This window comes from Sapajus apella, unplaced genomic scaffold (genome assembly GCF_009761245.1).
Source record: "Sapajus apella isolate SASKATOON/1434 unplaced genomic scaffold, GSC_monkey_1.0 scaffold146, whole genome shotgun sequence".
Lineage (NCBI taxonomy): Eukaryota > Metazoa > Chordata > Mammalia > Primates > Cebidae > Sapajus > Sapajus apella.
In genome coordinates this window covers 994,240-1,018,721 of record NW_022437086.1, presented here as the reverse complement: position 1 = coordinate 1,018,721, position 24,482 = coordinate 994,240, and the positions used below count along the sequence as shown (strand labels likewise).

General features: G+C 43.7%; 1 protein-coding gene across 6 annotated transcripts in view; it reads left to right on the top strand.

Moving 5' to 3' along the window:
* Positions 1-503: 503 nt before the first annotated feature.
* Positions 504-24,482, top strand: part of ZNF713 (zinc finger protein 713) — a 62,831-nt gene continuing 38,852 nt past the window's right edge. For 2 of the 6 annotated variants that reach the window (XM_032264748.1, XM_032264747.1), the window contains exon 1: positions 540-827. The gene's annotated coding sequence lies outside the window, so the exon portion shown is untranslated. The other 4 variants (XM_032264744.1, XM_032264746.1, XM_032264743.1 and 1 more) reach the window with 4 other exon arrangements.

The window sequence follows — 24,482 nt, the reverse complement described above, 5'->3', positions numbered from 1 at the left end:
TTCTTTTTTTTGAGATGGAGTCTCACTCTGTTACCTAGGCTGGAGTGCAGTGGTTTGATCTCAGCCTACTGCCGTCTCCGCCTTCTGAGTTCAAGCGATTCTCCTGCCTCAGCCTCCCGAGTAGCTGGGATTACAGGCGACCATCACCACACCCAGCTAATTTTTGTATGTTTATTGGAGACGGGAATTCACCATGTTGGCCAGGCTAGTCTGGAACTCCTGACCTCAGGTGATTCTCAGCCTGGGCCTCAGAAAGTGCTAGGATTACAGGCGTGAGCCACCGCGCCCGGCCGATATCATGATCATTATATTTTGAGTTTCGTCAATGTGAAATTGATGGGAAGAAGGGGTGGTTCCAGCACTGAGAGCAGGCTTGTACTGTCATCATGGAGACGGACGGTCCAACGCTTCTGATTGGCAGGGACCACGGGATGGGTCCTCGGCCCGCCCCCATCGGCCCTCTCCGACCGGGTGGTTCTGGGAGGGCTGGAGGCCAAGGCCGCGGCCCCTGGGGTCTGCACAGCACAGGTGGAAAGCAGGCGGGGGGAGCTGGTGGGAGTCAGGAGCCCCAGCGATGAGGAGCACGGGCGGACGCAGCCGGCGCATGCGTACTGGGGGTCCGAGGCCAGCACCGCGCGCCGCCATTGCGGGGAGGCTGGAGTCAGAGCGGATCTGGCGCGCCCGAGGCTGGACCGGCCCCAGCAGCCCAGTCACCCGGCGTCATCCGCTTAGGCGGCGGGGCCGTCGGCACCCTCTCCCGCCCAGGTCCACACTGGTGGCGGCGGCGGCGGGGGGCGGAGCCTGCGGAGCGCCCTTTGTCTGCAAAGGTAAGTGCGCTCTGGGAAGAGGAGGAGGCGGGAGGAGGCGGGAGGAGGCGGGCGGCGGGGGAGGGGCGGCAGCTGTCCCTTTTCCTGTCACCCGCCCCGTGTACCTTTCTGAGTTTTGGTCTTTTATAGGAAGGTCTTCCCCGTCCCAGTACTATAAACACATTGTCCACTACTATCTGCGAATGACTCTAAGGCTGAAAAAAAATCTGCAATTTATTTTTGGGCAGGCGTCCATACGTATCATTTTGGGGTCTTAGCATTATGCAAACGTTGCCTTTATTTTCTTCTAAGACATTTAAATAATTTGAAGAATATTTTTCTTTTTCCCCTTTTTATCTGTATTTCATTGGGTATGATATTTGTGGTAAGGAGTTAGGTAGAGATTTGCCGTTTTCTCTCATTATCTTGACTCCGTTGAGTCACTTTTCCACGGAATTGCAGTGACAGTTTAATTACATTTTGCAGGCGTGTATATACTCATAGGTGTTTCTGTTTATTGATGTTTTTGTTTTGAGACAGGATCTCACTTGGTCACAGGCTGCAGTGTAGTGGTGCAATCATGGCTCACTGCAGCCTCGAACGCCTGGGCTCAAGAGCTCTTCCTGCCTCAGCCTCCCTAGTAGCTGGGACCACAGGTGCGCACCACCACGTCCGGCTTTTTGTTGTTGTTGTTCAGAGACTGGGTCTCACCATCTTGCCCAGGCTGGTCTTGAACTCCTGAGCGCAAGTAATCCTCCCGCCTTGGCCACTCAAAGTGCTGGGATTAAAGGCCTGAGCCAAGGCGTTCTCCCGGATGTTTCTAGATTCTTTCCTTTTACTGCCCTGATAGTTTCTGCACTAATTATATGTGTATTTATTTATTTTAAAATGTTTAGGCCAGTTGTGGTGACTCACACCTGTAATTGCAGCACTGGGAGGCAGAGGCAGGAGGATCACTTGAGCTCATGAGTTGGAGACCAGCCTGGGCAGCATGGCAAGACCCCGTCGCTACAAAAACACTAGAAAAATTAGCTGTGCTTGGTGCTGTGTGCCTGTAGTTCCCAGCTACTCGGGGGACTGGGTGGGAGAATGGCTTGGGCCCAGGAGATGGAGGTGGCAGTGAGCCAGAATCATGCCACTGTACTCTATCCTGGGTGATAGAATTAGACCTTGTCTCAAAATGTAAAATAAATGTTTTAAGCAAATTTCCTTTAATTATGCCCTTTCACAGAATGATCTTTTTCTTTTCTTTTTTTTTTTTCCCGGAGTTTTGCTCTTGTTGCCCAAGCTAGAGTGCAATGGCGCGATCTCTGCTCACTGCAACCTCTGCCTCCTGGGTTCAAGCGATTTTCCTGTCTCAGCCTCCCGAGTAGCTGGGATTGCAGGCACATGCCACTATGCCTGACTAATTTTTGTACTTTTAGTAGAGATGGGGTTTCATCATGTTGGTCAGGTTGGTCTTGAACTCCTGACTTCAGATGATCTGCCCGCCTTGGCCTCCCAAAGTGCTGGGATTACAGATGTGAGCCACCATGCCTGGCCTGATCTATTTCTTTTAACTTGAATTGTGAGACATTTAAAAGATACAGAATGGTTAGGAAAAAAAAAAAAAAACATAATTTTCTAAAAGGTAGATTGTAGCACTTAATAGGTTGTAGCAATTAATAGGTTCTAACTAGATAGTCATTCAGCAATGAATGTTGCTTGAAAGTCACTCTGTTGCTGAAAACTTGCATGTGGTTCCCTGCTGCCATCAGGAAAATGTTCTACTTCCTTAGCGATGCCCTCACAGCCCTTTATGATCTTGATATTGTGTCTGGCTTTGCTTTACACTCTTGCACTTTGTTTTTCTTTTTTTTCCCTGCCAAAAAAGCAGTTTAATTTGTTGGAGTTCAGATTTGTATGTGAATTTCATTAGGAAAGAGGACTATATAAATCTGTATAAGTTATAGTTCTTATAATATGTTGGTGTCGCTGGGCGCGGTGGCTCACGCCTATAATCCCAGAACTTTGGGAGGCCAAGGCTGGTGGATCACGAGGTCAAGAGATCGAGACTATCCTGGTCAATATCCTGGTCAACATGCTGAAACCCCGTCTCTACTAAAAATACAAAAAAATTAGCAGAACATGGTGGTGAGTGCCTGTAGTCCCAGCTACTCAGGAGGCAGAGGCAGGAGAATTGCTTGAACCGAGGAGGCGGAGGTTGCAGTGAGCCGAGATCGCACCATTGCACTCCAGCCTGGGTAACAAGAGTGAACCATCTCAAAAACATGTGTGTGTGTGTGTGTGTGTGTGTGTGTGTGTGTGTTGGTGTCATTTTCAACTGATGTCAACTGTGAAGACCATGCTTTTAATTTTACCTTAGAGTATGCATCTTTGGTAACTGTCTTAGCCTGCTCAGTCTGCTATACAATACTGCAGACTGGCTGTAAACAACGGAAATGTGTTTTGTCACAGTTTTAGAGGTGGGAAGCTCAAAATCAAAGTGCCTGCCCTGTTGGTTTCTGGTAACCTCTCTTCTTGACCTGCAGATAGCTGGCTTCTCTCTGTGTCCTCTTCTGTTGGCCTTTCCATTGTGTGCATGCACTCTTGGTGTCTCTCCCTCTTTTTGTGAGGATACTACTGCTATTGGATTAAGACCCCACCTTTATTACCTTATTTAACTTTAATTACAGGCCAGGCAGATCACCTGAGGTCAGGAGTTCAAGACCAACTTGGCCAACATGGCAAAACCCCATCTGTATTAAAAATACAAAAACTAGCCAGGGGTGGTGGTGGGCTGCTGTAATTCCAGCTACTTGGGAAGGTGAGGCAGGAGAATTGCTTGAGGTTCTAGTTAGCAGAGATCACACTATTGCACTCCAGCCTGGGCAACAGAGTAAGACTGCCTCAACAACAACAAAAAAAATTACAGTCTTGGGCCGGGCGCGGTGGCTCAAGCCTGTAATCCCAGCACTTTGGAAGGCCGAGGCGGGTGGATCACGAGGTCAAGAGATCGAGACCATCCTGGTCAACACGGTGAAACCCTGTCTCTACTAAAAACTACAAAAAATGAGCTGGGCATGGTGCCGCGTGTCTGTAGTCCCAGCTACTCGGGAGGCTGAGGCAGGAGAATTGCCTGAACCCAGGAGGCGGAGGTTGCGGTGAGCCGAGATTGCACTCCAGCCTGGGCAGTAAGAGCCAAACTCCGTCTCAAAAAAAAAAAAAAAGGAGCTGAAAGGCCCTCATATTTTGCTGTACATATTCCCATGTTTTTCCCTTGTGAGCTTATGTTAAAAAATATGTGGAACTTGAGTTAAAAATATGACTTAATGTGTTTAACTTATATAAAGAATAGAAAGAACAAAACCTTGACACACAATTAGGACCTCTCCACAGAGGAAAAAACAAATTTTACAATGCAGAAATTTTACAAAATAGCTACTTTAAAAAGCAGCAAAAATAAAAGAAGATGGTGGAATGGAGAGAGAGAGAGAGAGAGAGAGAGAGAGTGTGTGTGTGTGTGTGTGTGTGTGTTACGACAAGGGAGTTGCTGTTTACTGCCTATTTTCTTGGGTCCCCGAGACCACCCCCGCTCCCCGGGTTCAGTGATTTGCTAGAACTCCTAGAATTCAGCAAGTACTGTGTAGCACTTTGGAAGGCCAAAGTTGGTGGATCACCTGAGGTCAGATCAAGACCAGTCTGGCCAAGATGGCAAAACTCCATCTCTACTAAAAATACAAAAATTAGCTGGCCATGGTGGCAGCTGCCTATAATCCCAGCCACTTGGGAGGCTGAGGCATGAGAATCACTTGAACCTGGGAGGTGGAAGTTGCATTGAGCTGAGATCAGGCCACTGCACTCCAGCCTGTGCGACAGCGTGAGATTCTGTCTCAAAAAAAAAAAAAAAAAAAGTCAGCAACAGTCTTCAGGTCTAGATTCTAGATCTGAAAAAGAAAAAAAAAATCAGCAACAGGAAAAAAAAACACATAGAGCAAGGTGCAAGGTCCAGGAGAGACCAGGTGCAAGCTTCCCTTTGTCCTCTCTTTCCATGGAATTTTACAGGTAACATTTAAATCTCCCAGGAATGATGTATGAGAGATTTGTGTTCGTGCCGTTTGGAACCAGGGCAGATCACTCAAGCTTGGTGTTCAGGGTTTTAATTGGGGGCTGGTGTAGGGGTGATCCCCTTTCTCCCTATCGTAAGTGTCATGACAGAAAACTCTATAACAAAAGACAGGTTAACAAGAGGAAAGCATAACAAATGTATTTGATCATAGTTTTATAATTTCCCCTTTGCTCTCTGAAGGTTCACTGCAAAGCATTAACAAAAAAAAGAAAAAAGAAAAAAAAAGGCAGAGTAATAGGAGACAAGGCATACAAATTTATTTGATCATAGTTTTATGTGACATGGGAGGCTTCAGAATGAAGACCCAATGATACAGGGAAAACTATCCAGTTTATGTTTAGGTATGGACAGCCGTTTAGAAATACGACTGGACAAAAGGGTATGATCTCATGCTATAGATTGAATGGGAAAATGCAGCCAGGCCTGTTTGTTCAGACTCTCCTTGTTCTCTTTGGGAAGCATTCCTTCCTGCCCAGTATGGGGTAGGACCACTCTGGAATGGGGGTTTTATGACCTACAATGAAACGAATTTATTTATTTATTTATTTATTGAGGGAGTTTCCCTATTGTCACCCAGGCTGGAGTATAATAGTGCAATCTCAGCCCATTGCAACCTCCGCCTCCCAGGTTCAAGCAATTCTCTGTCTCAGCCTCCCAAGTAGCTTGGATTATAGGCCTCCGCCACCACACCTGGCTAATTTTTGTATTTTTAATAGAGACAGTGTTTTACCATGTTGGCCAGCTGGTCTCAAACTCCTGACCTCAGATGATCCGCTCGCCTTGGCTTCCCAAAGTGCTGGGATTACAGGTGTGAGCCACCGCGCCTGGCCAAGGTCAAATAATTTATGGCCAGTTCTTACACAGAAAGCAGGGAATTCGGGTGATATTTTTAGGTTTTATGACTGCCTTTGAAGAAAAAGTGTTCTTGTTTTTGTTTTGTTTTGTTTTGTTTGAGTTTTGTGGGTTTTTTTGTTTTTTTTTTTTGACAGAGTCTCACTCTGTTAGCAGGCTGAATGTGGTGGCACGATCTTGGCTCACTGCAACTTCCCCCTCCCGGGTTCAAGTGATTCTCCTGCCTCAGCCTCCCAAGTAGCTGGAAGTCCAGGTGTGCGCCACCACGCCCAGCTAATTTTTATAGTTCTAGTAGAGACGGGGTTTCACTATGTTGGCCAGGCCGTTCTCAATTTTTTGACTTGGTGATCCACCCACCTTGGCGTCCCAAAGTGCTGGGATTACAGGCATGAACCACTGCACCTGGCCTCTTCTTTGTTTTTTTGAGACGGAGTTTTGCTTGTTGCCCAGGCAGAAGTGCAGTGGCCCAATCTCAGCTCATTGCAACCTCCGCCTCCCAGGTTCAAGCCATTCTCCTGCCTCAGCCTCCAGAGTAGCTGGGATTATAGGCACCCGCCACCACGCCTGGCTAATTTTTGTATTTTTAGTAGAGACAGGGTTTCACCATGTGTACCAGGCTGATCTCAAACTCCTGACCTCAAATGATCTGCCTGCCTTGGCCTCCCAAAGTGCTGGGATTACAGACTTGAGCCACACCTGGCCAAGGCTTTTTGTTTCTGTAACCTGTTTTGGGGAAGAAGAATTCTAGTTTCTAAGCCTAGCTTCGGAGGAGAATGAGGGGTGAGAGGCAGGAGGGCAGGAGAAGGCCAGAGAGAAACTTCTGCTTTTGAGGCTTTTCTTTTTTTTCCATCGCCTTTTTTTGAGGCGATATCATTTTCTGAGCCCCAGCACCAGTCACGTAGGCTTAGCTGACCACCCTTGTGGCTGACCTTCACTCTCCAGCCCTTCCAAAGGAGGACCTAATACCACATGGCCTGAGGTTCTCAACGTAACAGGCTCCCTTTGTTAGCATTAACTTCTGGACGTGTCCCATGGCCTCAGGTAAACAAAGACACTCTTAACTGGTAGGATATTCCAGGGGTAGAGGTTGTCTCCCAAGGAGACAGGCCAGGGAGCCTTTGCTTGAAATGTTCAGGGTTTGGACCATCTGGTTCTGCTGAGTTAATGCCTTTACTGCACGCTACCTTCTGTATAAAGAACTCTTGCAAATCAGTAAGAAAAAGATAAGAGTAGAAAATGGACGATGACACAAAAGGGTAATTTATTTTGAAAATCAAGCTAAAAGTATAAAAACTTCTGTCTCATATATCTAAGAAGTACATGTTAAAGCAGTGGTTAAATATGTTTATGTATTTCAAAAGAACAAGGCCTGGCATTGGTTAATGGTCTCATATATTGGTGATGAATATGTAAATTGATACAACCTTCCTGTACAGTGTTTTGTCTTTTCTTTGACCCTGCAGCTATACTTTTCCTAAGGAACTAATCAGGCAAAATCATTCTAAAACTGTATGTCTAACAGTGTTTGCTGTTGTCTATAACCACAAGAAATAAAGGAAGTAAAACAACCTAAAGGTCTATTAATAACGAAATAAATTTTGGTTATTGCATGTAAAGGAATATATTATGAATCTATTAAGAAAATTAATGTTTCAACTTCTGTTTTCTGTCATGAAGTGAGATCCACAGTATTGTCAATTAAAATGTAGGTTTCTAAAAGGAAAATTATGCATTTAATGATATGTGCATGTGTATGCAAGTATGTGTATGCATGGAAAAAGCCTGAAATGATATATCCCAAAGTAAGGTAACTGGTTATCTCTAGGTGATAACATTATAGGTGATTTTCGTTATTTTTTAATATTTACTAAAATTTGTGTTTTAAGATTTGCCAAAAAGTAAAATGAGGGTATTTCCATGGTAGAGAGGGGTATAGGAAAGATCACTCTGGCTGCAGTATGAAGAAAAGGTTAGACTGAAGTCAAGGAGACAAGTTAGATGGGAATGGCAGTAATCAAAGTGTGAAGTGATGGTGGCCTGAACCAAGGTAGGTAGTAGACACGAAGATGAAGATCAGAAACATTGACGAGATATTGAAGGGATACGTATACCAGGATGTGACATTGACTGGACAGCCTGAGGGAGAAAGAGGGAGTCAAGACGCCATTCGGGTTTCAGGCTTAGTGCTGCTATTCATTGAGATGGGGAATATAATAGAGAATTAAAATTAAGATATATATATATATATAGAGAGAGGGGGGGGGGGGGGAATGCTTATTATGTGCTGTTACATTCTAAGTATTTACAAATTTTTACTTTGCCTTAATCCTCACAGGAAACCCCCAGGTAGATACTATTATTTTTCCTAGTTTTATAGATGAGAAAATTGAAGCCTGGAGAGGTCGAGTAATTTACCCAGCCAGACTCATAGAACTAAAGTCATGGAACTGGGAATTAAACCAATTCGGTTTGGCTGTGGAGTCACCATTCTGACCTGCCTTTTTGTTTGGCAAATTAATGGCAAGAGAATTGAGAATGAGTGTTGGACATCTTAGGCTTGAGAAATACGAGGGACATCTACCTGGGGGTGTCCAGGAGGGTGATTACATTTGTTTGTGTTTCTATAGCTCAGAAAGGATGAGCAGTGAAACCAAGGCAATGAGAGAAGCCACCTGAGAATAAATACAATAAAAATAGAGGATACCAAATATAAACACTAGTAAATTGGACCTAACTTCGTTACAGAGGAAGGATGTAGCCACATTGAAAGAGGTGGGAAAGAAAACTAACCTTAAATAACTTTAGGAAACAGTATCTTAACTGGGTACTGTAAGGCTAAAGATGAAAAGAATTCCACATAAATGCTGTAATCAAGTTAGTAAATGTGTTTCTCACAAGGGTATGAGTTAGCAACTCTATTATAAAACTATGTTATATATTTATCACAATTGAACAAGTAAGTGGATAATGAGAGCCACCAATTTTTTGTTTGTTTGTTTGTTTGAGACAGGCTCTCTCTGTCGCCTGGGCTGCAGTGTGCTGTCAGCTCCCAGCAACCTTCACCTCCTGGGTTCACAAAGTTCTCCTGCCTCAGCCTCCTGAGTAGCTGTGATTACAGGTGCCCACCACCACACCTGGCTAATTTTTTGTATTTTTAGTTGAGACGGGGTTTCACTATGTTGACCAAACTGGTCTCGAACTCCTGACCTTGTGATCTGCCTGCCTTGGCCTCCCAAAGTGCTGGGATTACAGACGTGAGCCACCACGCCCAGCCACCATTTTTTTTACTGTTGAAGAAGCAAGTTACCAGTAAGGAAAAAGGGAAGACTAAAATGAACCTTGTGGTATTAGATTGGAATCAGGTATCAGTATGAACTCATGGTATTTAATATATGTGTATGCGTGTATGTATATATACCCAAACACACACGCAATCGATGTGTCTATATACATGGTTAGTATGTGTGTGTGTACGTATATAAATATTACATATTTCCTAGCTATGTCTGCTAAGAGGGCCTAGAAGCAATGATACCCCAGTAGCAATAAGCATACCTAGCACCCAAATCTTTGTTTCTAAATCCTGTTCTCCAGTAAAAGGAACCAGGGCATGTTGGAGAAATGGTGGATTCCGGGACTGGGCAGGAAAATGCAAGAGCCTGAAACATTATGTTGCCAGGAAGTGAGAAAGTGCTTAAGAAAGGAAAAATACTGGCTGGGCGTGGTGGTCCACACCTTTGATCCCAGCACTTTGGGAGGCCAAGTTGCAAGGATCATGAGGTCAGGAGATCAAGACCACCCTGGCCAACATGATAAAACCCCATCTCTACTAAAATACAAAAAATTAGCCGGTGTGGTGGTGCACCCCGTAGTCCCAGCTACTCAGAAGGCTAAGGCAGGAGAATTGCTTGAACCCAGGAGGTAAAGATTGAAGTGAGCTGAAGTAACACACTGAAGTAACACAGGAGTTTCCTAATGGCCAAAGCTGGAACAATTTGTGCAATAAAATAAAGTATTCAACATTTAACTCATAGAATAAAATAAGTATCCATGAGTCTCTATAGATATAAACAAATAATCTAATAAATGAATGAATAGGGGATAAGAAGCAGGTTTTCCTTATGGAAAAATTCCAATAATAGTAAGAGGGAAATAGAAAAACGCCATTAGGCAAACACCACATTAATAATTGTTGTAGGCCTGGTGCAGTGGCTCACGCCTGTGATCCCAGCACTTTGGGAGGCCTAGGCAGGTGGATCATGAGGTGAGGAGTTCGAGTCTAGCCTGGCCAATATGGTGAAACCCTGTTGCTACTAAAAATACAAAAATTAGCCAGGCTGTGATGGCATGCGCCTGTAATCCTAGCTACTCAGGAGGCTGAGGCAGGAGAATTGCTTGAACCCAGGAAGCAGAGGTTGTAGTGAGCCAAGATTATGCCACTGCACTCCAGCCTGGGCAACATAGTGAGACTCCATCTCAAAAAAAAATAATAATTGTTGCAGATGAGTTACACTGATGATGCTAAAATTAGTGGGTTTGAGAATCAAAATATGTACATCTTTTTTTTTTTTTTTTTTTTTTGAGACAGGGTCTCACTCTTTCACCCAGGCTGGAGTGCAGTGGCATGATGAGAGCTTACTGTGGCCTCAACCTTCCAGGCTCAAGCAACCGTCTCACCTCAGCCTCCCAAGTAGCTGGGACAACAGGCACTCGCCACCACATCCAGCTAATTTTTTCTTTTTTTTGTAGAGATGAGGGTCTCGTTGTATTGCCTAGGCTGGTCTCAAACTCCTGGGCTCAAGCCATCCTCCCGTCTCCACCTCCCAAAGTGTTAGGATTACAGTCATGAGCCACTGTGCCAGTCCTGTAGGTAGTCTTAAAGTATCTTCCCCCAGGATATTTATTAGCAACAAAAGGAAAGATAGTAACTTTTACCATAGAAAAATTTGGTAGATACCACCTTAACCAAGTGATAATGGTAAATATTGCCATTAATGAGACATATTGCCGTTAATGAGACATATTGACATTGTAAACATCATAGACAAATTGACATCATATAGAGTAGGTCTTCATGTCCAGTTCTTGTCATGGAGCTCCTAAAACCCTCGTTTTTTTTTTTGTTTTGTTTGTTTTTTTTTTTTTTTTTGAGATGGAGTCTCACTGTTGCCAGGCTGGAGTACAGTGGCCTCATCTCGGCTTACTTCAACCTCCACTTCACAGGTTCAAGTGATTCTCCTGCCCAGCCTCCCAAGTAGCTGGGACTACAGGCCTGTGCCACTAAACCCAGTTAATTTTTATATTTTTAGTAGAGACGGGGTTTCACCATGTTGGCCGGGATGGTCTCGATCTCTTGACCTTGTGATCCTCCCACCTCAGCCTCCCAAAGTGCTGAGATTACAGGCGTGAGCCACCGCACCCGGCCCAACCCTCATCATTTTCTGAGTGATAGGGATGATAGGAGTATCTTTTATTATTCATAACCAGTGAGATGGCTGGTGACTCAAAGTCCCTACATAGCTTCAGGATGGAGGCTACTGGCTAAAGGAACCTACCATGTAATTAGAGGGTTGAACTTTAAGTCCCAACCCCAAACCCCACCCCACCTCTAAGGAGAAGAGAGGGGTTGAAGATAGAGTTAATCACCAATGGACAATCAACTCAAAATGGATTAAGGACTTAAAGAGAAGATCTGAAGCTATAAAACTACCAGAGAGGAAAATGCTCCATGAAATTTGTCTAGACAAAGATTGCTTGGATATGACCACAAATGCAAAAGTAAACAAGTAGGGTTGAATCAACCTGAAAAGCTTTTATACCGCAAAGGAAACAATCAATAGATGAAGAGAAAAACTAAGGATTGGGAGAAAATGTTTGCCAACCATACATCTGAGATGGGACTGTATTAGTCTGTTCTCACACTGCTAATAAAGAACTACCCGAGACTGGGTAATTTATGAAGACAAGAGGTTTAATTGACTCACGATTCCGTAGGCTTTACAGGAAGCATGGCTGGGAGGCCTCAGGAAACTTAAAAGCATGGCAGAAGGCAAAGGGGAAGCAAGCACCTTCTTCATGTGGCGGGAGGAGAGAGTGCAAAGGTGGAAGTGCCACAAGCATTTAAACTATCAGATCTCCTGAGAACTCATTATCACAAGAACAGCAAGAGGGAAATCCACCCTGTGATCCAATTACCTTCCAATCCAACATGAGATTTGGGTGGGGACACAAATCCAAACCATATCAGGGACTAATATGCAACATTTATAAGGAATTCAATAGTAAGAAAACAAGTAACCCAATTTTAAGATGGACAAATGTCCTGAATAGACATTCTCATTCACGGAAAATTAAATTGAAAATTTCCCATTTACCTCTTAAAAAAAAAAAAAAAAGACATACAAATGGCCATCAGAGACATGAAGAAATGCTTATCACTGATCATGATGGAAATACATATTAAAACCACGATGAGAGAGCACTCACACCTGTTAGAATGACTATTATCAAAAAGAGGAAAGATAAGTATTGCCAAGAGTAGAGAAAAGGGAATGCTTATACACTGTGGGATTGTAAATTAATGCAGCCATTGCAACAAACTACAGGAGTTCCTCAAAAAAATTAAAAAATCGAACTACAGTATGATCCAGCAGTCCCACTTCTGAGTATACATTATTATTATTATTATTTGAAACAGACTCTCCTTCCATCAGCCAGGCTGGAATGCAGTGGCACAATCTTGACTTACTGAAACCTCTGCCTCCCAGGTTCAAGTGATTTTCATACCTCAGCCTCCCAAGCAGCTGGAATTACAGACATGTGTCAACACACCCAGCTAATTTTTATATTTTTAGTAGAGACGGGGCTCACCGTGTTGGCCAGGCTGGTCTCGAATTCCTAACCTCAGATGATCCACCCGTGTCGGCCTCCCACAGTGCTAGAATTACAGGTGTGAGCCACTGTGGCAGGCCCTGAATATATATTCAAAGGAATTAAAATGGGTATGCCGAAGAGATATCTGTATTTCTGTGTTTTTGCAACATTATTCACAGTAGTCAAGATATGGAAGCAACCTAGATGTCCACTGGATGAATAGATTTAAAAAATGTATATTTACACAATAGAATACTATTCAGCCTTTAAAAAGAAGGAAATTATGTTATTTGTGACAATACAAATAAACCTGGAGGACATTGTATTAAGTAAAATAAGCCAAGCACAGAAAATCAAAAAGTGCATGATCTCACTTAAAATGTGGAATTTAAGAATGTTGAATTTGTAGAGAGTAGGATGTTTATTACTAGAATCTGGGGCTGTGTGGGAGGGGGCTAGAGAGATGTTAACCAAAGGATACAAAGTTTCAGTGAGACAGGAAGAATAAGCTTTAGTGATCTATTGCACAGAATGGTAACTAAAATAATAATGCATTGTTTTCTTTCTTTTTTTTTTTTTTTTTTTTTTTTTTAAGAGACGGGGTTTTACCATGTTAGCCAGGCTGGTCTCGAAATCCTGACCTCAAGTGATCTGCCTACCTCAGCCTCCCAAAGTGCTGGTTTTAAAGTTTTCACCACAAATAATTGAAAAGTATGTCAGGTGACATATACTATAATTAGCTGTTGCACAATATGTATTAGGCCGCTTTCACATTGCTGATAAAGACATACCCAAGACTGGGCAATTTACAAAAGAAAGAGGTTTAATGGACTTACAGTTCCAAATGGCTGGGGAGGACTCAAAATTATGGCAGAAGACAAGGAGGAGCAAGTCACATCTTACATGGATGGCAGCAGGCAGAGAGAGTGCTTGTGCAGAGAATCTCTACCTTATAAAGTTATCTTGAGACTTACTCACTATCACAAGAACAGCATGGGAAAGACCTGTCCCCATGATTCAGTTACCTCCCACTGGGTCCCTCCCACAACATGTGCGAATTCAAGATGAGATTTGGGTGGGGACACAGCCAAACCACATCAACAATGTAAATAGATATTAATACATCACATTAGGCCGGGCACGTTGGCTCACACCTGTAATCCCACACTTTGGGAGGCTGGGGCGGGTAGATCATGAGGTTAAGAGATCGAGACCATCCTGGTCAACATGGTGAAACCCTGTCTCTACTAAAAAATACAAAAATTAGCTGGGCATGGTGGCACATGCCTGTAGTCCCAGCTACTCGGGAGGCTGCGGCGGGAGAATTGCTTGAACCCAGGAGTTGGAGGTTGCGGTGAGCCGAGATGGTGCCATTGCACTCCAGCCTGGGTAACAAGAGCGAAACTCCATCTGAAAAAAAAATAATAACATCACATTGCACTCTATAAATATATATAATTATTATTTGTCCAGTTATTTAAAGTTATCGATGTCCAGTAGTTTAATCAATCTTGCCTTTTCAATGCATCCTCCATAGAAACTCTGAAAAAAGGAATCTGGAGAACTTCTAGATTGGTGAAGGTTGCCATGCCGAGAGGGCATGAAAGCTCTGCACCCACCAATCACCCCCCACCCCTTGCTCAGTTAACCTCTTACCTTTGGCTGTTCCTGAGTTAAGTGAACACGAAGGATTTAACCTTCACTAAACAGATCATACGCTGTGATTTCACTGCAGCCATAGTGCGGCTTAAGTCTACAGAGCAAACCTTTGTATCACAAGTTGCTGCATCAACTGGCAGGACAGTTAAGAATGTCAGTATGGCTGGGCACAGTGCCTCATGCCTGCAATCCTGGCACTTTGGGAGGCCAAGGCAGGCAGATCACTTGAGGTCAGGAGTTCGAGACCAGCCTGGTCAACATGGCAAAACCTCATCTCTAGTAAAAATACAAAAATCAGTCAGGTGTGGTGAGGTGTGCCTGTAATCCCAGCTGCTCAGGAGGCTGAGGCAGGAGAATTGTTTGAACACGGTGTAAGGCCGGTTGCCTTGCTGGGAGCTCGGACACGCCCATCCCTTTCCACGCCTGAAAATTACGTCACCAGAATCAGCACTCAGCATCTAGTTTCACCACGCCTACCTCTGCACTCCACTAAACTCTGCACTGGGCACCTAGCCAGCTGTTGGAAAACCCCACCAAAATTTAACAGAAGCCCCACCAAAACCTGCCCAATAGCACATTGCCCCATCCAGCCCGCTCACCAGAAGTCCCGTCTGCTTACCTATAGCAGCTTGCCACGTCCACGTCCTGTTTCTCCACAGCCAATCAGAGCGCCTTCCCTCCTTATGTAACCCCACACCTGAGCGGAGTCAGGCGCGACTTCTCTGGCCCCCGTTCCCTGGACCATAGAACCTCGCCCGGGAGCCGAATAAATTGGCGTCTAATTGTTCTTATGTAAGCCTCAGTTTCCTCATTTTAAACTCAGCAATAAACCTTACAGAGAATAAACCTTACACCCGGAAGCCAGGGGTTGCAGTGAGCTGAGGTTGTCCAGCCTGAGTGACAAAGTGAGACTCCATCTCAGAAAAATAAAAATAAAAAGAATGTCAATATACAAGAAGGAACAGAAAACTGATAGGATTTTTCTTTTTTGCCAAAATACATTATGTTGTATCCTTGAGATTATTCTAGTACAAAGTGTAATAAAACTAGATGTTTATTAAACCATTAAATCATTGGTAAGTGTACAAGGGCGCTGAAGCATTTAATAGACAAAGTAATGTTAATCTATTGGTTACTTGCTCCTGCATTGTCATGCTGTTATAATTCACCTCATCAATTTGCTGTTTGATACATAGTGTGAATTTCTCTTGTCACTGTAACAATCGTAAAGACAAATTTTCATCTTACTACATAATCAGAATGGCATTGCTCAGAATGAACTCCAGAGCCTGGGTCTGAACAGGGAGGTGGTCTTGCAAGCTTGATGCTCAGGCATATGACCTATATCTCTCAACTTTTGCCCTATCTCTTAAATATATGTACTGTTATAAAATGCTTTTTAGTCTTTTAAAAAAGCATCAAGCTCGTGAAACATAGCCTAAGGAACTATTACAGGTTGGAGAAAACTAAGGAAAAATAAACCTTACTGCAGTACCTAGATCAGAGAAAGAACAGTAATGAAATGTGAATAATTTGAGTTAATACTATTGTACCGGTAGCCAGGCGTGGTAGCCAGTGCCTGTAATTCCAGCTACTTGGAAGGCTGAGGCAGGAGAATCCCTTGAACCAGGGAGGCGGAGGTTGCAGTGAACTGAGACCATGCTATTGCACTCCAGCCTCATCAAGAGCAGAACTCCACCTTCAAAAAAAAAAAAAAAACTGTACTAGTGTTAATTTCCTGGTTTTGAGCATTGTACCATGGTTTTGTAAACCGTTAACATTAGGAGAAGCAGAGTGAGTGGTATACAGGAACTCCACTACTTTACAACTTTCCTGTAATTCTAAAATGCGTTTAAAATTAAAAGTTTTTTAAAAATTAAAAATAGAAAAGCAGGCCGTGTGTGGTGGCTCAGGCCTGTAATCAAGCACTTTGGAGGCCAAGGCAGGCGGATCACGTGAGGTTGGGAGTTCAAGACCAGCCTGACCAACATGGTGAAACCACATCTTTAAAAAAAAATTGGAAAGCAAACACTGGAATCCTTTCATTTATAAATTTAGCAAATATTTATTAAGTACCTTCTATGTGCCAGGCACTGGATATTAAAAATATTAATAAAATAGTTAACCAGATAGAGCAGGTTCCTGTTTTCATGGAGATTAACATAACACAATGGTGAAGTATAAACATGGGTTACTAGACAAATAACAGTGATTTTTTTTAAATGCTACCTATGGCCAGGTGTTGTGGCTCACACCTGTAATCCTAGCACTTTGGGAGGTCAAGGCGGGAGGATCACTTGAGATCAGGAGTTCAAGACCAGCTTGACCAATATGGTGAAACCCATCTCTACTAAAAATACAAAAACTGGCCAGGTGCAGTGGCTCATGCCTGTAATCCCAGCACTTTAAGTGGATCACGAGGTCAGTAGATCGAGACCAGTCTGGCCAACATGGTAAAACCCCCTCTCTACTAAAAAATAGAAAAATTAGTTGGGCGCGGTGGTGTGTGCCTGTAGTCACAGCTACTCGGGAGGCTGAGGTGGTAGAATCACTTGAGCCCGGGAGGCGGAGGTTGCAATGAGCCAAGATTGTGCCACTGCACTCCAGCCTGGCAACAGAGCGAGGCTCCGTCTCAAAAAACAAAACATAACAAAACACAAAATTTAGCCAGGCTTGGTGGCACACGCCTGTAATTCCAGCTACTTGGGAGGCTGAGGCAGGAAAATCACTTGAGCCCGGGAGACAGAGGTTGCAGTGAGCTGAGATCACACCACTGCAATCCAGCCTGGGCAACAGAGCAAGACTCTGTCTCAAAAAAAAAAAAAAAAAAGCTACCTAGAAAAGGAAGATGTAAATGAGTGACCCTCACCTGGTCTGTGGTGTCAGAATCTTTCCTGAGACCAGAAAAAGGAGTAGGTGTCGTCATGGTGGTGGAGGGTTGTCACATGGCACATTTCAGCACCTAAAAGCTGGTCACTGTGAATGAAGCCTCAGGAGCAAACCGGAGAGTGACTGCAGAGAGCAGGAAGCAGTCAGTCATAGGATTCTTTTTTCTCTCCTTTTTTTGAGACGGAGTTTTGCTCTTGTTGCCCAGGCTGGAGTGCAATGGAGTGATTTTGGCTCACTGCAACCTCTGCCTCCTGGGTTCAAGTGAGTCTCCTGCCTCAGCCTCCTGAGTAGCTGGGATTACAGGCGCCTGCCACCACACTCAGCTAATTATGTATTTTTAGTAAAGACGGGGTTTCTCCATGTTGGTCAGGCTGGTCTCAAACTCCTGACCTCAGGTGGTCCGCCTGCCTCTGCCTCTCAAAGTGCTGGCATTACAGGCACGAGCCACCGTGCCCAGCCCAGTCATAGGATTCTTTATGGCTTTCTACTCCAACCTGAGAGTGGCAGGATGCCCTGAAGAATTTTAAGTGTGAGACTGATAGGATCAGGTTTGTATCTCTTTAAGATCCCTGTAAGTCAACTACAGAGAAATGAGAGTAGATCTTGGGAAAACCTAAGAAGCAGCAATATGTAAAAGGCAGGCAAAGGAAAAGAGATTAGATCACAGACCCCTGAGAGAGAGTGGAAGTAAAGCAAGAGTCACCCATCACCAGTATTAGATACTGTCTTGGAAGAAGTAATGAGGTCAGGCCAGGCCTGGTGGCTCACACCTATAATCCCAGCACTTTGAGAGGCTGAGGCGGGCGGATCACTTGAGCTCAGGAGTTTGAGAGCAGCCTGGGCAACATGATGAAACCTCACCTCTACTAAAAATAAAAAAAAACAGCCAGGTGTGGTGGTGTGCACCTCCTGTAGTCCCAGCTACTCAGGAGGCTGACTTGGGAGGATGGCTTGGGTCCAGGAGGCAGAGGTTGCAGTGAGTTAAGATCACACCATTGCACCCTAGGCAGGACAACAGAGCCAAAAAAAGAAGTAATGGGGTTGGTTGCATGAACATCGTAAAGGTTTTTGGTGGCCATAACCAGAGCAGTTTGAGGGTAGAAACAAAAGCTAGATTATAGAGAATTCAGAAATGGGCAATGAGGAAGTGGAGAGAGTAAGTATTGACAATTTTTTGAAGAGTTGTGGCCTTGAAAAAAGAGAGGATGGGAGTTGCAAAAGGGGTGTGTGGCCAGGAGAGTTTTAATGTTGGAGAGACATTAAATTATTATTTTGGGACAGGGTCTTGCTCTTGTCACCCAGGCCGGAGCACAGTGCCGTGATCTCTGCTTACTGCAGTCTTCACCCCCCAAAGCAAGCCATTCTCATGCTTCAGCCTCCGGAGTAGCTGGGATTATAGGCATGCACCACCACGCCCGGCTAATTTTTGGATTTTTAGTAGAGACAGGGTTTCACCATGTTGGTCAGCCTGGTCTCAAACTCCTGACCTTAAATGATCCACCTGCCTCGTCCTCCCAAAGTGCTGAATTACAGGTGTGAGCGGCCTATTTTCTTCCCTTTTAAGCCACTCTTGTCTTCACTTTCCTTCCTATCCAGTCTAGATCTCACTATCTAGTTTTTTCTAAGATAAGAAAGATTTCAGAACTGGTGTGACTCCATAAATGGGTGACCGAAGTGGAAAGATGGTGAAAAACATTGGGGTTGAGGAAGTCAAGGAAATGAAAGGTTCTGATAATTGTTCTGAACTCTGGCTTGGATCAAAATCACTTGTGGGGCATTTAAAAACTATGTAGATGGCAGACTTCACCTCTGCACATTCTGACTTAGTCGCTCTCAGGTGGAACCTGGAGTCTGTATTCACGTCTGTGTGGGTTTTTTTTTTTTTTTTTTTTTTTGAGACGGAGTTTCGCTCTTGTTACCCAGGCTGGAGTGCAATGGCGCGATCTCAGCTCACCGCAACCTCCGCCTCCTGGGTTCAGGCAATTCTCCTGCCTCAGCCTCCTGAGTAGTTGGGACTACAGGCACGCGCCACCATGCCCAGCTGATTTTTTGTATTTTTAATAGAGACGGGGTTTCACCATGTTGACCAGGATGGTCTCGATCTCTTGACCTCGTGATCCACCCGCCTCGGCCTCCCAAAGTGCTGGGATTACAGGCTTGAGCCACCGCGCCCGGCCACGTCTGTGTGTTTTAAAGTCACTGCAAGCGTGTCTAATGCATAGCTCAGATGGAACCACTACACGGCAGTGAGCTTCACTGGTGTTCCTTAGGCAGGGATTTTGGTACCCATGGGGGTTCTGGAACCAATCTCCCATGGATAACGAGGCACTAGGAAGAACCCAAGACTGAATCAGGAGACCCAGCTTCTAGAACCAGCTCTTTCACAGTCTTTAACTTCAGGATCCTTCCTTAAACCAAAGAACTGAGAACTAAATCAGCACTTCCAAAGGTGTATTCTGTGGAACCCTAGTCCCATCAGTTGCCATAAAAAATATTTTCAAATTAAATATATGTGGGAAATAATGTATATAATACATAATATATTTGACATCCCTTTGGGGGTTTCTGGGATCTAGGATGTATATTACCATATGAAAATCTCTAAAGATTATAGGAAAGAAACATATTTAACTTTGTTGAAGCCAGCATTTTCCAAATTCAGTTTGTGCCGTTTTTGTAACAGACATAAAATACTAATTTAGCACATGTTGGGGAAACTACAATTAGGTAATCTCTGGAGTCCTCTTCAGTTTGTACTGAGAAAATAAAAATGGAATAAAAACACTGCCCCACTGCACCCATGCAGGGGACACTTGTTTAGATTCATTTTGTTCCAGACTCGCCCATGATCTTCACATTCCTGGAGTTTATGATACAAAGAACAGTGTATAGCCAATCAATACCTTATGTGATTTTGATGTGGATTTTTTGTAAATAACTCAGGAACTGCGTCTTATTTTCCTTTAAAAATCCACTTATGGCCAGACGCAGTGGCTCATACCTGTAATCCTAGCACTTTGGGAGGCTGAGGAGGGTGGATCACAAGGTCAGGAGTTTGGGACCAGCCTGGCCAAATTGTGAAACCCCGTCTCTACTAAAAATACAAAACTGAGCTGGCCTTGTGGCATGCGCCTTTAGTATCAGCTGCTCAGGAGACTGAGGCAGAAGAATCACTTGAACCAAGGAGGCGGAGGTTACACTGGAGCCGAGATCTTGCCACTGTGCTCCAGCCTGGGTGACAGAGCAAGACTCCGTCTAAAAACTAAATAAATAAATAATCATAACTACTGTTAATCAGAGTGTATTTTTATGGCAACTTGAATCTGTGCTCCCAAATTGCAGTCCTCAAGCTTGGCCCAAATAAGCTCTTCACTTAGTTTGCCTCAACTTCTTTCTTTTAGGTCAAATGCCTGGCATAGGGAGGCAGGACTGAGAGTGACTCTCACCCACCACCGGGCTTTCTCTTTGAAAGGGGCACTTGGCACCAGCATGAACTCCCCGGCCTCAGACGTCCCACCAGGGGTTTTGGGTAAATTCTCCTGAATTCAGACTTACCATTCTTCAGGTGAAGGTGTAGACATTATTTGGGCTGTTTTTCAGATCTTCCCTTTTCCTTAAGAGTGAAGGCTTCAATCTCTGTCTCTGGACAGGAGATGCAAGTCAAGATATCTGCAGATTCAAGATGAGATTTGGGTTAAAAAAAAAAAATCTGCAAAAAACTACTTTTTTTTTCCTGCCTGTGTCACAGCAGAAAATTCATGTCAAAGTGTTTCTGCCTGTGCCTCAGGATGGGAGGTTAGGGTAAGGGATTGGATTGGCAGTGTGGCTCCTATGGTCTTGTTTTATAGAGTGTGCTTTTAAGATTGCATCTGTGTTTTATTTTTGGGGTTTGGGGCTTGGTTTTTCATTTGTGACCATCACCAGCTGGGCTTGTGTATGACACTTATGGGGTGTCCTCTTGTAAATATCTAGGAAACTGGACTCACCTAACATGGGGTGGTCATAAGAGGCAGTAGCCAAAATGGGATCCTTTGAAATGTAAAGTAATTCATTTGCATGCACAATTAGTCGGGGAAAGCTGGTTTTAGAATCAAAACCTGAAGGGGGAGGTCTACTTGAGGTTTGCCCTGGCTGAAATCTGGTAAGAGGTTTGGAAAGACTTTTTATTTTAGAGCTCTGTGGTCAGAAATCAGCTTAATTAAAAGCCGATATTTAGGTTATAACATTTTCTGCAGCAGGGAAGGCCTCTCCACTTTTTTGTCTTTTAGATCCTGTTTCTGGGGATTAATAGCCAGCTGAAATCCCTTTTTAAATGTGTTCCATCCCTGTGTGCTTCCTATGTTGGCATTTTTGCTGAGAAAAATGTAAAATTTCATTGTCCTTTTTGAAAGCTTTTGTAGCAAGGAGCACTGCGGACGTATTGCATAGCCTGGTATTGTGTTTCCTTCATTTGGGGCACTGGAGAGTCAGTGGAGAGGTGAGATTTTTTTTATTTTTGAGATGGAGTTTTGCTCTTGTTGTTCAGGCTGGAGTACAGTGGTGTGATCTCGGCTCACCGCAACCTCTGCCTCCTGGGTTCAAGCGATTCTCCTGCCTCAACCTCCGAAGTAGCTGGGATTACAGGCATGTACCACCACCATGACCCGATAATTTTGTATTTTTAGTAGAGACAGGATTTCTCCACGTTGGTCAGGCTGGTCACAAACTCCTGACCTCAGGTACGCTGCCCGCTTCAACCTCCGAAAGTACTGGGATTATAGGTGTGAGCCACCACAGCCAGCCTGAGATTTTTAATTTTTAAATGTTTAGGTTCACTGCCTTCCAATTGTGCCTGCCTTTCATGTATTTAAATATTAGGCTGTAGAAACTGCAGATACTTTCTTTGTCCTGTATTCATTAACGGGCTTCACTCTGAAATCAGTTCATTCATGTTTCTGCAGCAGCTCTGATTTCATTCTTTTTCATGGCTGCATAGTATTCCATGTGCAGGTTTGTTACATAGACATGTTGCATAGTGATGAGGTCTGGGTTTCTGCTGTACCCACACTCCAGTAGTGAACACTGCACCTAGTATGCAATCTTTCACCCCTAACCCCTGTCCCACCCTCCCTCCTTTTTGAGTCCCCTGTGTCTGTTGTTCCCCTCTGTATGTCCACATGTACCCGTTGTTTAGCTCCCATTTACAAGTGAGAACGTGCAGTCTTTGATTTTATGTCTGAGTTATTTCACTTAGGATGACGGCCTCCAGCTGCCTCCATGTTGCTGCAGAAGGCATGATTTCATTCTTTTTTATGGCTGCCTAGTATTCCATAGTGTATATATATGACATTTTATTTATCGAATCATCCATTGATGGACACTGAGGTTGATTCCATGACTTTGCTATTGTGAATGGTGCTATAATAAGCACATAAGTGCAGGTGTCTTTTTTTATATAATAATGTATTTATCTTTGGATAGTTACCCAGTAGTGGGATTGCTGGGTCTAATGGTAATTCTATTGAGAAATCTCAATTGGTAGTTCTTTGAGAAATCACCATGCTAGTTTTTTTGAGACAGAGTCTCGCTCAGTTGCCCAGGCTGGAATGCAGTGGCATGATTGTGCCTGACTGCAACCTCCACCTCCCAGGTTCGAGCAGTTCACTGCCTCAGCCTCCCAAGTAGCTGGGATTACAGGCACCCGCCACCACGCCCAGCTAATTTTTGTATTTTTTAGTAGAGATGGGGTTTCACCATGTTGGCCAGTCTGGTCTCGAACTCCTGACCTCATGATCTGCTCACCTTGGCTTGCCAAAGTGCTAGGATTACAGGCATGAGCTACGCACCTGGCCTTGACTATTTAATCGTAGCCATTCTGACTGATGTTATGATATTGCCTTATATAGCCTTGTGGTTTGAATTTGCATTTCACTGTTGATAAGTGATGTTGAACATGGTTTCATGTTTGTTGCTCACTTGTATGCTTTACTTTTTGATGGAGTTACTTGGTTTTTTTCTTGTTGAGTTACTTGTAGATTCTAGATATTAGTCCTTTGTCAGATAGCATGATTTGCAAATATTTTCTCCTGTCATGTAGGATGTCTGTTTACTCTGTTGAAAACTTTTTTTGTGGTACAGAAGCTTTCTAGTTTAAGCCCCGGTTCTCTGTTTTGCTTTTGTTGAATTTGCTTTTGAGGTGGTAATCATAAATTCTTTGCCAGGGCCAATGTCCACAAAGGGTTTTCCTAGGTTTTCTTGCAGGTTTCTTACAATTTCAGGTCTTATGCTTAGGTTTTAATTTAATCCATCTTGAGTTAATTTTTGTAAAAAAAGATGGTAAAAGATAGGGGTCCCTGCTGAACGTGGTGGCTCACGCCTGTAATCCCAGCATTTTGGGAGGCTAAGGCAGGTGGATCACGAAGTCAGGAGGTTGAGACCAGCCTCGCCAACATGGTGAAACCCCATCTCTACTAAAATACAAAAAATTAGCTGGGCATGGTGGCACATACCTGTAATCCCAGATACTTTGGAGGCTGAGGCAGGAGAATCACTTGAAGCAGGGAGTTGGAGGTTGCAGTGAGCTGAGATCGCGCCATTGCACTCCAGCCTGGGTAACAAGAGCGAACCTCCGTCTCAAAAAAAAAAAAAAAAAAAAAAAGACAGGGGTCCTGTATCATTCTACATGCGGCTATCCGAGTTTTCCAGCATCATTTATTGAATAGGATGTCTTTTCCCCATGTATATTTTTGTTAACTTTGTCAAAGACCAGTTGACTGTAGGTATGTGGCTTTATTGATTGATTTTGTATTCTGTTCAGTTGATCTGTGTGTCTGTTTTTGTACCAGTACCATGCTACTTTGTTTACTAGCCTTGTCGTATCATGTGCAGTTACATAATATGATGCCTCCAACTTAATTTTTTTGCTTAGGATTGCTTTGATTATTCAGACTCTTTTTTGGTTCCTTATGAATTTTAGGATTGTTATTTCTAATTCTGTGAAAAAATAACATTGGTAATTTGATAGGAATTGTGTTGAATCTGTAGATTGCTTTGAACAGTATGGCCATTTTAACGATATTGATTCTTCAAATCCGTAAGCATAGGAGGTTTTTTCATTTGTTTATGTCATCAACTATGTCTTTCATCAGTGTTTTGTAATTCTCCTTGTAGAAATATTTCACATCTTTGGTTAAATGTGTTCCTAGGGGTGTGTGTGTGTGTGTGTGGGTGTGTGTGTACATATTTATGTATATGTGTATACGTATATATATATATATATATATATTATTTTTAATAGACACAAGGTGTCACTATGT